The sequence below is a fragment of the Alosa alosa genome, chromosome 12 (assembly GCF_017589495.1).
Source record: "Alosa alosa isolate M-15738 ecotype Scorff River chromosome 12, AALO_Geno_1.1, whole genome shotgun sequence".
NCBI lineage: Eukaryota > Metazoa > Chordata > Actinopteri > Clupeiformes > Clupeidae > Alosa > Alosa alosa.
Window position 1 is genome coordinate 7,816,624 of NC_063200.1, and position 13,357 is coordinate 7,829,980.

Here is a 13,357-nt window from a genome sequence, read left to right on the forward strand (position 1 = left end):
TCTCTTCATGAGTGTGCACACTGCTGAAAGATAACCCCTCTGAGACAGGATGGACTACCCCTTCTTTCAGGGTTGATGGATGTGCGCAGGTCTTGCGCGAATGGCTTGACATAGGACTACGCCCACGTTCCGTCCCAGCCCGACAGTTGTTGAGGAAGTTTGACATAGCCTAGGCCTACTAGAACTTTTTAATTATTTTTAGGCCTAATAACAATTGCTCAAAGCGATTTTCACGAAGGGCCTAGGGCCATAGGCCTATGTTTTTGTGTAGAGATGGCCCATGCATGAACGTTCTGCTTCTGCAAAGAGCGCACTGACACCCCTGTTCGTTCAACGCGACTTTCATGAAAACTAGGATTAACTGCCTGTCAGGTAGGCCTAGGCCTAATTACTAATTGTTCGTTTGCCTTGTCAAACTCAAGTTTGCCTTTAGCCTATATCTGGCGTATGAAAATATTTTTTGCGTGTAGTTGCCATGCATGGGCGCACTGCTTCTGCAAAGAGCGCACTGACACTGTCCTAAATAGCCTATTCAGCGCGATTTTCATGAAAACTCTAGGCCTAACTGCCTGTCTCAGGGAATATATAGCGCCTAGGTAGGCTATTAATTAATTGTTCTAAATCACAGGTGTCAGACTCAAGTTTAACTCAGGCCTTTAGCCTACATTTGGGGTAGGCCTATGAAAATATTTTTTGTGTAGCCAGTTGGCCCACCAGTTATGAACGCACTGCCTCTGCAAAGAGTCGACACCCCTGTTCTATAATCAATTAGGCTATTTTGTATGTTCATATATCCACTCAATGTTTTTATGTTAGGCTAGCCTACTGAATGCTTTTGTTCCAAGCGTCTATTGACACAAAACAGACAGATGAATAGTCTATGTTTAGCCTATTGCATTATTTTCCGTAACATAAGCTTATAGAATAATAGTCTGACGTCCGTGTAGCCTACTTTTGCGTTCATTTGATTGAATATTGTTTCTGAAATTGGATAGGCTAAGTCGAAAAATGGGTCATTTTAAAGTTTGTTAATGATTTCAATGTGTTTAAATGAGAAACAAGCAAAAGCAAATTTGGGCGGTTTTTGTGCATTCTCGCGGTTTTTGACGAAGTTTTGGGCTGGAAAACCTTGCTGGCATCTGGCAACACTGACCTCGCTTCTCGCGTCAGTCATGGAAAACATTGTTCATCGAGTCACGATGATCCGCTATCCAGCAGCAGTGTGTGTTGTTTAGCCTAGGCTGAGTGTAATCTTAGGTAATGTTATGTCATGTATGAGAACTAATATTGCCTGGCAATACTACATTGAAATAGCGGCGGTCATATCTCCAGGCATTTTGGTGTTAGTTTGGTAACGTTAGTTTGCTTTGCATGTGAACATGTGACTTGCGATGTACGACACGAAGCAGTAGCCCAACATTCCCTTGAACTAAAATTAGTATTACGAATAATTTAGATATTAAAATCATATAGCAAATTATAGCCTAATGACCTACTACAACCTTATGGTATATTACAAAAAAAAATCGAGTCCTCGACGAGTGCACGAGTCCGAGTCCAAGTTCGAGTCATTCAGTGCTCAAGTCCAAGTCAAGTCACTAGTCTCCAAATTTAGCTAATGACTCGGAGACTCGAGTACTAACTACACTGGACTTTGGGTGTAGTTACGCTTGACTTATGTAGCCACTGAAGTATATAAGCACTCGTAGAATGTAAAGCTCTTTGTTTCAACCAGCTATGTTGTACTATCCTCACTCTTTGCAAAGATTCAATATAATTGGATGATTTTGATCACTGGCTCCTGTCTCATCTTCTTGATTCCGAATTGATTTACCTAACAGAATTGCGAGAGGTCCCAGGATCCCAACATCTGGGGTCAGAACCAGCTTTCTGAAAAACCATACATGGTGAGGTCTGGGACCTTGGATTTGGAATCCTGAAAGCCCTTGGTTGTCTGAGACAGCAAGGCGAAATGGCTGATCTTCTGACCCCCGATGACGGGATCCTACTGAATTCTCCTAAGACGTCGGAGCGAGAACCAGTCATCAACCAAAAAGGCGAACGTTCGGTGAGTCAAATAAAAAATCTCCTCCGTAGGGAGTCAAGGCTATTTTGTAGTAGTAGTCGTTGGATGAAAAGAAAACCAGATCGAGTAGGCTCAGGGTTGATTCATCCTAAATAGAAAAACTACTAGTAGGGCTTTGGTAGCAGTAGTGCTCATTGGTGAGGGAAATAACAGTTTTGCATGTTATTTGTGATGATCTAAAGTGTATATTTACACGCTTAGCCTCACATTACTTTGATTTAATCAATGACTAAAATGTCATAGGGTCACAACCTCCTATATCATCCTCCAGTGTTTTATATACATTTTGATATCTGGTATCTCCGCCCAGGAATATCTGTTGTTTTAACTAAATTGAGTGAAGCTTTACAGGAAAAAAATTAAATGCTGTGTGCTGTGCTATAAAGAGTGTTGGATGCCTGGTCCAAAGCATCAAGGCCATCCTTGCTCTCCCCAATCCTCTACAAGTCACAGGAGCACATATGCGAGGTGATGGGTATGTGAATTATATCAGATAATACATATTCCAGTTTTGGTTTACATTTTCCAGTTGTAAACTTAAAGAAATTATCCGGAGTAAAATGCACTTTAGATCAATTTACGGATGATTGGGAGTACATACGTTGAGTTGACATCCAAATCATGTCATTCGGATGTGTTTTGAGAAAGTTCGATGTTACCGTTTTAGTCAAAACTTCGTTAGCGTGGAAGTGAGAAGGGCATATTATTTCACCTACAAACCGCTATTTTATACCTCTTCTACAGTTCCAAACAACATTACACTTACGTGGTAGTGAGTAGAGGGTCCCTAAAGCCAAACCCGAAGTATCCCCGAGGTCTTTATGTGGTGGGATAGAGTCCAGAATGAATTTCATCAAGCCAGTACCTTTCGAAATGTTGCCATTTTTTTGGGGAAAGTCCGTAGAAATTCGATTGCCAAGTGTGCTCTGGAAATTCACAATTTCATGGCTGTTTAAAAAAAAAAAACATAGTCCAGTCCATACAACTTCATTTCAATTTCAAAAAGAAATACTGGACTCGTTTTTTTTTTTTTTTTTTTTTTTTTGTGAATTTCCAGAGCACACTTGGCAAATCACTCCTACGGACTTTCCCTAAATATTTCCTCCGGATAATTCCTTTAATAAAGGCCCCATAAAAAGTGTGATCATTTTGCTTGAATACATTGAGTAATTGTTTCTCCAAGCTCCCTGCTCCCCATGCTAATAAAACCTGACCCAAGTTATCCTGTTCCACGTGTAGGCCGCAAACACTGGAAGCCATGCAGACACTATATTCCTGCTTCAAAGTAAACACAGATGTGTTTTGACTGTTGATTGGCTAGGTGTGTAGGCCTTGAGCCCTGCCAGGTCCTGCTTTGAGTGAGGCCACCATACACTATGGTGAGCGACTGGCTGAATGGGCGACAGTGGAAGACATACAGGTTCTGAGGGCAGAGAAGGTTCTGGATAAAAAGGGGGAGAGGGGCACAAGTGGCAGAACTTTTAGCTTGGACATATGTATTAATCTCGTGCTTCTGGCAGTGACAACACTGACAGAGTTGAAGCATCAGTTAAATTCATACTTGGGGGCCAGTTTAGCAAAGTTGTAATCTTACCAACAGCAGTGAATTTATTAAATTGTTGATGCTATGACGCACTTAGCTCTAGGACACAGTGTTATACACCACAACACTTTAGCTAAGGGAATAATCTATGCTATGCAAACCAGTGTCAAGATGATAATATGGTATGATGACATACATACTAGACCATATTGTTTACAATAATTTTGGATACAGCAATGAAATAAAATAAAACACACCTTTTCATTTGTTTAAGAATATGTTCAGAATAAAGTTCTAACCAAGTTCTTTAAAACATTCCTATATGCTTGCTTTAAACAATGTGGGAAAATGTTATAATTTAGCTTTACTGTATGAAACAATTTGTGATATGAGACACACAAAAAAAAGAGTATCCATGAAGATCATGATCATGTGAATATATATATATTATATATAATCATTGCTAATTACTAATTTGGTGACTGACCATAGCAGTATTGCAATTGATATCTTTTTAATAATGTTAGTTGAAAGGAAGCACTACTGGGGTCTTGGGCCCAGATATGTATATCTCTGTGTTTTGTTTCAGGTGCAATCAGTGGGTCAAAAGGGGGAGCTTTACAGACTCTACTTTTTTTTCTTTTGTCTATTGTTTCTTTTTCCCCTTGAACTGTTTGGTTATTGTTTTTAGTCCTGGTACTCTGTGGTATGTAAACTTTTCTTCACACCCTGTGAGAAATCAAGACAGTCAGGGCCACTTTTATACATGCAACCATGTTCTTTCATTTGATTCATTTCCTTTATTTGGTTCTATTCTATCCTTGTATCCTTGTATTGTTCTATTTGACAATTGTTGAAAGACATTTCAAGGATACAAGGAAGTTTGTCACATGCATAGAGTTACTGGAAGTAAGAAATGCAGTGAAATTATGTCTGGTGTCAGCCTATTTGTGCATTTAGGGGGGGGGAAAAAGTGCAGTAGAAGAGGGGTTTAGTAGATTAAGTGGCAAGGGCTGCATAAGAAAGGTGGGGTAGGATTGGGATTGGGGTGGGGGGGGGCTGTAAGTATGTTGGGGATGTGTGTTGGAGAAGCTTCCTGATGAAATAATGTGCTGTGTATGTAGGGGAGAGGGGGGGGCAGTGTACTGCAAGAATGGTGAAGGGACTTACTATTGCAAGCAGAGTACTGTATGTATGATGTATGTGAGTGATGACAGTGAAGATGTGTGTGTGGACGGGAGGGGAGTGGAGCAGTGACTGTGTGTGTGTGTGTGTGGGTAGGTGGGGGCAGTGTGCTATAAGTATGTAGAGGATGTGTGTTGGAGAAGATCCTGAAGACAATGTGTTGTGTATGTAGGGAGGGGGGGGCCTGGGGATAAAAACTTCTCCTGAGTCTCTCAGTTCTGGCTTTGTGACTACATAGGCGTCTTCTTGATTTCAGCGGTAGGAATAATCCATTGTTAGGATGAGAAGAGTCCTTCAGAATCTTTTGGGCTCTTAGGAGTACTCTTCTGGAATAGAAATCTTGTAGAGCAGGGTTCTGAGAAGAGTTCTTATAGTACGTTCAGCTGAGCGCACTACTCTCTGCAGAGTACTACAATCTCTAACTGTGGAGTTCCCATACCAAGTGATGATGCTACCGGTTAAAACACTCTCAACCGCTGAAGTGTAGAAGACCTTCATGATGGATGTAGAAACTTTGAATTTCCTTAGCTGACGAAGGAAGTAGAGTCGTTGTCTGGACTTCTTCAGAACATATTGAGTGTTAACAGTCCATGTTAAGTCTTCAGTAATGTGGACACCAAGGTATTTAAAACTTGTGACTCTCTCTACAGGTTGCCCGCTGATCATTAGTGGGGTGTAACTGTAGTTCTGCTGCTGCCTTCTGTAATCCACTACCATTTCCTTAGTTTTATTGATATTCAGTGTCAAGCTGTTAGATTGACACCACTGTGCCACCTCATCAACCTGATCCAAGTAGAGCTGTTCATTGTTGTTACTAATCAGGCCCAAGATCACTGTGTCATCTGCAAACTTGATGATGGAGGTATGACTACTGTTGGCTTTGCAGTCATGTGTGTAGATTTTGTACAGCAGTGGACTCAAAACACAGCCTTGGGGAGCACCAGTGCTGATGGTTAAAGAGTCAGATGTCAGACCCCCCACTCTAACCACTTGTGAACGGTTGGTGAGGAAGTCAAATATCCAGTGACACAGGGTGGTGTTCAGTCCTAAGGCCTTCATCTTTGTGACCAAGGTGAGAGGTACTGTCGTGTTGAATGCTGAACTAAAGTCAATGAACAGCATCCTCACATAATTCCCATTCCCCTCCTCCAGGTGAGTTAAGGTGGTGTGCATGAGGTTTGAGATGGCATCCTCTGTAGACCTGTTGGCTCTGTAAGCAAATTGGAGGGGGTCGAAGGAGGCAGGGAGGGATGAGCAGATAATGTTTTTCACAAGCTTCTCAAAACACTTCATCACTGTAGACGTCAGGGCTACTGGGCGGTAGTCATTCAGACATGATGGACTTGGTTTTTCGGTAATGGAACAGTGTTTTGGTTTTATATTCAGTTTGCCTAAGTAATATACACATGGTAAAGAGACACAATTACTGCATTACTTTCAGTTAATCAGTAGGCTCATTCTGATTCAATCATATTTGTGCTATTGTTTGGTGTCAAAGGCTTCAAGTCTTTTAAAAGGGGGACTTGAGAGTATTGGATTATTTTTATACATGTGATTTATGTCCTGATGCCTCTAAATCGGTTGATAATCTGAAAAGGTGGTACACCAATGGGATTATCCCACCCTGATATAGAAATGATATTGACAAGTTTCTGGATAGTTTAGGGGGATGGACCAAATATATTCTTTTTGATTTACTGTGGTTGTTATTGTACACCAATCATGTGTAGCAATTTTCATGACTTATGAAGAATCAGTTAAATCATGTATCTAGTCTACCTGCTTATTTGGATCTGACTAACTTTAATGAAACAATTGTATAATCACTTATATTTTATATAGTGGCAATATTTGATGAAATGTTCCAGCCATAAAGGCTGAAAAAGGGGGACTGAGAGAAAGTGGAATAGAACATTATGTCCAATATTCCAATATGTGGTTTAATGTTCTGCATTTCTCATTAGTGGCCACTTTGATACTAAAAGTATGATTCTATGTAATGACTGTATGATATCTGTACTGTCCCTTTGTATATCTGTGTGTGACTGTATTTAGAGATAAGCGGTGAAAGTAATTGTGGTGAATAATTACTTAATATGAACTAAAACTGGTAAACTTCAGGAACACTCAGGAATCAGGTTTATTCTGTTACAAGCAGAGAGGGTTAAAAATGGTCTGGTCTATGTTGGATCAACCTCTCCCTCTCTTCTTCAGTTCTCCATCTTGTTCTTCTAACAAACAATGCAAGTTGGTCACTTTTGTATGGGTTAAACAAGCCCACGTGGTTGGTTCTCCAGATGGCATCAGACACACCTACTCACACCTACTTCACACCTACCCATTCTTATCTGATCAGCATGAGGAGAGATATCCTATACATCAGATATATCACATATAGAACATTCCAATCATTCATTAAATCATTACAATCCTTGTACTGAGATTACAATGATACCAAACATGAATACATTTACATTTCATGACATGGATACAGTATAGCAAGGTAACATCCTTTGTCTTGTGGATCTGATAGCCCTTGGAACCAGTACATTAGCATTTCATTGGGGGAGGGGAGGTGTCTTAGCCATGTGGCCCCTCTTGGCATTAAACTAACTAAAACTAGTCTTGAAACCCTAAAAGTATTACCATCAGCTAGAATATTATGACTTTGCAGTGTTTCACTGTTCTGCATGGCTGTGTCAGTAGCTATCTGCTCTGGATTGCCAGGTTGCCACTAATCAGAGTCTTATTCAGTGTAGTCCACGTGAGATGGGATGACCAACGCCATCTCTCGTCAGCCTGGAAGGATACTTAAACCCTAACTATTTCCTTGTCTAGTTAGAGCAGCTGATGGATCTTTAGGTGAAGTCATGCTGTCTCTCCCTTGATGCGAATCATTGTAAATAAACTCTGTTCCTGATTTTTCATACTATTGGTCTGACTGGGTCTCTTAAATCTATGGTATCAAAATTACCATCAACATGAAAAGTATGAGCATACAGCACTCAATACTTAGTTGGGGCTCATTTTGCCTGAATTAAAAATGCGGCATGCCATGGAGTCGATCAGTTTGTGGCACTGCCCATGGTTGCTCTGATAGTGGCCTTCAGCTCTTCTGCATTATTGGGTATGGCGTATCACATCTTCCTCTTCACAATACCCCATAGATTTTCTATGGGGTTAAGGTCAGGCGAGTTTGCTGGCCAATTAAGAACAGGGATACCATGGTCCTTAAAGCAGGTATGGTAGCTTTGGTATTGTGTGCAAGTGCCAAGTCCTGTTGGAAAATGAAATCTGCATCTCCATAAAGTTGGTCAGCAGCAGGAAGCATGAAGTGCTCTAAAACTTCCTGGTAGACGGCTGCGTTGACCTTGGACCTCAGAAAACACAATGGACCAACACCAGCAGATGACATGGCACCCCAAACCATCACTGACTGGATACTTTACACTGGACTTCAAGCAACGTGGATTCTGTGCCTCTCCTCTCTTCCTCCAGACTCTGGGACCTTGATTTCCAAAGGAAATGCAAAATTTACTTTCATCAGAGAACATAACTTTAGTGTGTGCTTCACCTCACTGTGTGCAGTGTGTTTCACTAATTCACGGATTGGGATAAAGGTCAGGAAAGGTTACAAAAGAGTACTATCCATAGCCAGTCGTGACTTAGTAGCAGCAGAAGGCCATTACCATAGATCCTGCTTCAGGGCGTACTCAATTCTAAAAAAAACAGTATCCACATAGTGTAAGGTAAGGTAAGGTGCTCTGTGTGAATGAATGTCATGGTGATGGTGCAAATGAGTAAGTCAAACAGTGCAAGAATAAAGTCTATTTTTCTATATATTTATATACTGTATAACTATATTAAGAGGTATAAGTGTGGCCACAGTTCGGCTGTGGCGTGGAGGGAGGGGTTATGCATATGTGAATATAGGGCTAGTGAGGCAGAAGATATGTGCTAAAATGGCACGCAGACAGTTCAACATGGGAGTGAAGGGCAGACAGACTATGCGGAGAAGTCTATTTCTCCTCTTCCCTTAAGTGAAGCATTGAACAGTTCAATGGCCCTGGGGACAAATGATTTCCTCAGTCTGTCTGTTGTGCAAGGCAGTGAACGAAGTCTCCAGCTGATCAGGCTCTTCTGCTTGCTGTGGAGTGGATGACACTCATTGTCCAAGATGTTGATCAGTTTGTTCAGGGTCCTTTTGTCAGATATTGAAGTGATGCACTCCAGTTCAGCTCCCACTACATAGCCAGCTTTCCTTACCAGCCTGTCAAGTCGCCCCGCATCCATCTTCTTTGTGCTTCCTCCCCAACATACCACTGCATAGAAGAGGACACTGGCAACAACAGACTGGTAGAACATCCTGAGGAGCTTGCTGCACACATTGAAGGACCGCAGCCTCCTCAGGAAGTACAGCCTGCTCTGCCCTTTCTTGTAGAGTGCGTCAGTGTTGGCTGACCAGTCCAGTTTATTGTCCAGGTGGAGACCCAGATACTTGTAGGTGCTTACCACCTCCACATTAACCCCATCAATGGAGACTGGTAGCAGAGTGGGCTTAGACCTGCAGAAATCCACCACCATCTCCTTGGTCTTTGAAGTGTTCAGTTGAAGATGATTGAGTTTGCACAATTGCACAAAGTCCTCCACCAGGTTCCTGTACTACTCCTCCTGCCCGTTCCTGATACACCCCACAATTTCAGTATCGTCGGAAAACTTCTGCATGTGGCATGACTCGGTGTTGTAGCAGAAGTCAGATGTGTACAGGGTGAACAGGACTGGAGAGAGCACAGCAGTTCCCTGTGGCGCTCCGGTGCTGCTGATCACAGTGTCAGAGAGACAGTTCTTCAGTCTGACGAACTGTGGTCGCTCGGTCAGGTAATCTGTAATCCAGGTTACCAGGTGAGCATCCACACCCACCTGCAAGAGCTTGTCTCCCAGTCTGAGGGGTTGGATGGTGCTCCTCCAGTTCTGTTTGCCACTGCCCGGCTCACCTGCCCTTCCCTGCATGAGCTCTCTTCCTCTCTTCCCTCACAGTGACTACTGCAGTGGTAAGTGTGTCTCTACCCTCTTGCCTCGTTGTTGTCCCCAGTCTGTTTAATGGTTGGCGTACTAAACTGCGCTGATTACATTGCGGACTGGGTTGTGTTGTGAGCCTGGTTGGCTAACATGTAGTAGCGTGGTGTTGCTGTGTTGCTTGTGACAACTTCACTGTGTCGAATCTGTCTATCATGTTTTCGGCTGATAGCTGGATTAAAGTCCTCTTAGCTCGCTTTATGCTGTTGTGCCTGTGTGCTTTTTGTAACTTGGCAATGGAGCCTGTTTACACCCCTGCTGCTCTTAAACTTTTTCGCTGCCACACCCCCCTGGACCCGACGCTGTGTAAACTCTGCTGCTCGCTTGGGATTACTCGTCATCCATGCTATGGTCATCGCTTCAGAAAAGAACCGACTCTCATTTATGGACACGATGCCCAAATCCCAACTGTATACACGCCCGACCGTCAACGACCCCAGCCAAGGAACAGGGGAATTAACTTTGACAACCTCCGTCGCCCTCCTAGGCTGCCTCCTCCTGCCTCGCGTCGCCACGCAGAACTTTAACATTGGCAACCTAAATGCTGGCCAATCACAAACAAAACGGCCTTAATAAACGATCTGATAATTGACAAAAAATGTGACCTGTTTTGTCTCTCAGAGACCTGGCAACAACTCGGTGACTGCATTAATTTAAACCTGCTGACCCCCTCTGGCTACTGCTACATATCCAAACCCAGATCTGTAGGGAGAGGGGGCGGGTTGGCTGTAGTGTACCGCTCAGATCTGACTATTAAAGAACTTAGGCCATTTGAAGTGACATCCTTTGAATATATTGCTGTGAAGGTTGTCTCTACCCTACCACTTTTACTATTGCTAATCTACCGCCCCCCAAAACCATCTGCAAATTTTCTGTCTGAATTGAATGAACTTCTCACTGTTATTTCATCCCTTTGTTCTGCTGTGATTATGTTAGGGGATTTGAACAGTCATGTGGATACTAATTGTTCTTACACCTCAGAGTTTAACTCTGTATTGGACTGTTTTAGTTTGACACAGCATGTTGACTTTCCCACTTACACTCATGGCCACACGTTGGATCTGCTCTGCTCTTCTGGTCTGAATGACATCTCTGTCTCTGGTTTCATCTCTGGTGTCTCTGACCATAAGCTCATTGAATGCAGTTTTCATATGATCTCTCCTCCCTCCTCAGAGAAAACAACTATCACAGGTCGTAACATCAGGTCAATTGACCACAGCATGCTTGCTGCCTCTATACAGGCCTCGCCGCTGTCTGACCTGGACGAGCTCTTGTCCGCGGATAACCTGGTTGCTATGTACAATGACACCCTGACCAGCCTGCTTGATAGCTTAGCCCCTGTCAGGACTAGGCTTGTTCCAGCAAACCGTACATGCCCCTGGTTCACCCCTGAGCTGAGGCAACTAAAGACCACTGGCCGCCGTCTTGAACGGCTATACAAGAAAACTGGCCTTACAATTCACTCCATGCTCTACACCGAACATATTCAGACATATAGGGATGCACTTAATGCTGCCCGCTCAAACTACTACTCATCACTCATAACCTCCTCCGTGTCCAGGCCAAAAACCCTATTCAGGACTGTGGACAAACTTCCCCCTTCACTGCCTGTCCTAAGTCCCTGAAGTGCCACACAGCAGAAATCTACCTTAGAAATGCTATCTTTTCTCTTCTCATTTTCTCTGGGCCCTCAGCTCTCTCATTTCACCGCTACTGACTCCCTCACCATCACTGACATCATTACTAAGTCCAACTCCTCATCGTGTCAGCTTGACCCTGCCCCCACCCCTCTACTTAAAGCCTGCTCCACATCCCTGTCTGAACCCATTACATTGATTGTTAACACCGGCCTCAACTCTGGTGTGGTGCCTGCTGCCCTAAAGACTGCTGCAGTTACACCCATTCTCAAAAACCTCCGACCCACATCACTATTAAACTACAGCCCCTATCTCTCACTATTAAACTACCGCCCTATCTCCAACCTCCCCTTCCTGACTCCGACCCCACATCACTATTAAACTACCGCCCTAGCCTATCTCCCCTTCCTGGCCAAGGTACTGGAAAGAGTGGTGGCCTCACAACTAAACACCTTTCTTAATATACAAAGACCTGTATGGTAATATTTTTTTCTTTATTCTCCAATCAAAAATCAATCTACGCATAGTTAACGACCTCCTCCTGTCTGCTGACTCTGGTTCACTTAACATTCTCATTCTCCTTGACCTTAGTGCTGCTTTCGATACCATCAACCACAATGTTCTAATCTCCCGTCTGTCTGCTATTGGTGTTTCTGGCACAGCCCTCAATTGGTTTCAGTCATACCTCACCAACAGAAAGCAGTTTGTAACACTTGGTCCACATCAGTCCCCCAAGTCCCCTGTCACTCGTGGGGTCCCCCAGGGTTCTGTACTTGGGCCTCTCCTCTTTCTCATATACATCCATCCTCTTGGCCAGATTATTCGCAGCCACGGTCTCAACTTCCACTGCTATGCAGATGACATCCAACTCTATCTTACCACTCCCTCTCCCTCTGACCCCCCACCACGCTCCCTCACTGAATGCCTCTCTGACTTAAGATTATGGATGCAAAACAATTTTCTCAAGCTCAACACAGACAAAACCGAAATTCTGCTGATTGGCCCTAAAAGCATCCTCACCAAATCTCCCCATGTCACTCTCAACATTGATGGCTCATCTGTCCACTCCACCCCTGTTGTTAAAAACTTTGGCATTCAGCTTGACTCCACCCTTAGCTTTGATCCTCATATCAAATCACTCACTAAGATTTCTTTTTTTCACCTCCGTAACATTGCACGCCTCCGACCCTTCCTCTCTGCTAGTGATGCACAGACTTTGGTTCACTCTTTCATTATGTCCCGTTTAGATTACTGCAACTCACTTTTCTTTGGTCTCCCCACTAAAACCCTTCAAAGACTACAATATATTCAAAACTCTGCAGCTAGGCTCCTCACCCATACCAGACGATCAGCACACATCACCCACATTCTCCATCAACTCCATTGGCTACCAGTTCCGTCCCGGATCAAATACAAAGTACTACTACTCACCTTCAAAGCCCTCCACAACCTTGCTCCCCCCTACATCTGCGACCTCCTGACCCCTTACACTCCTTCCCGCTCACTCAGATCCTCTGACCAAAACCTCTTGGCTATCCCCTGCTCCAGACTCTCCACCCTGGGTGGCAGGTCCTTCAGTGCCTTGGCCCCCAAACTCTGGAACTCCCTCCCCCAACCCCTTTGTGCCTGTCCTTCTCTTCCTTTCTTCAAAGCACATCTCAAGACCTTTCTGTTTAATGATCACTTCTCCTCCACACCCAACACATAGTTCCATACAGATAGACAAGTTTATGTTGTATTGTTTTGTTTGTTTGTTATTGTGTTTCCCTGCCTTTGTCTCTGTTGTATTGTTTGTTTGTTTGTTATTGTGTTTCCCTGCCTTCCTACTAT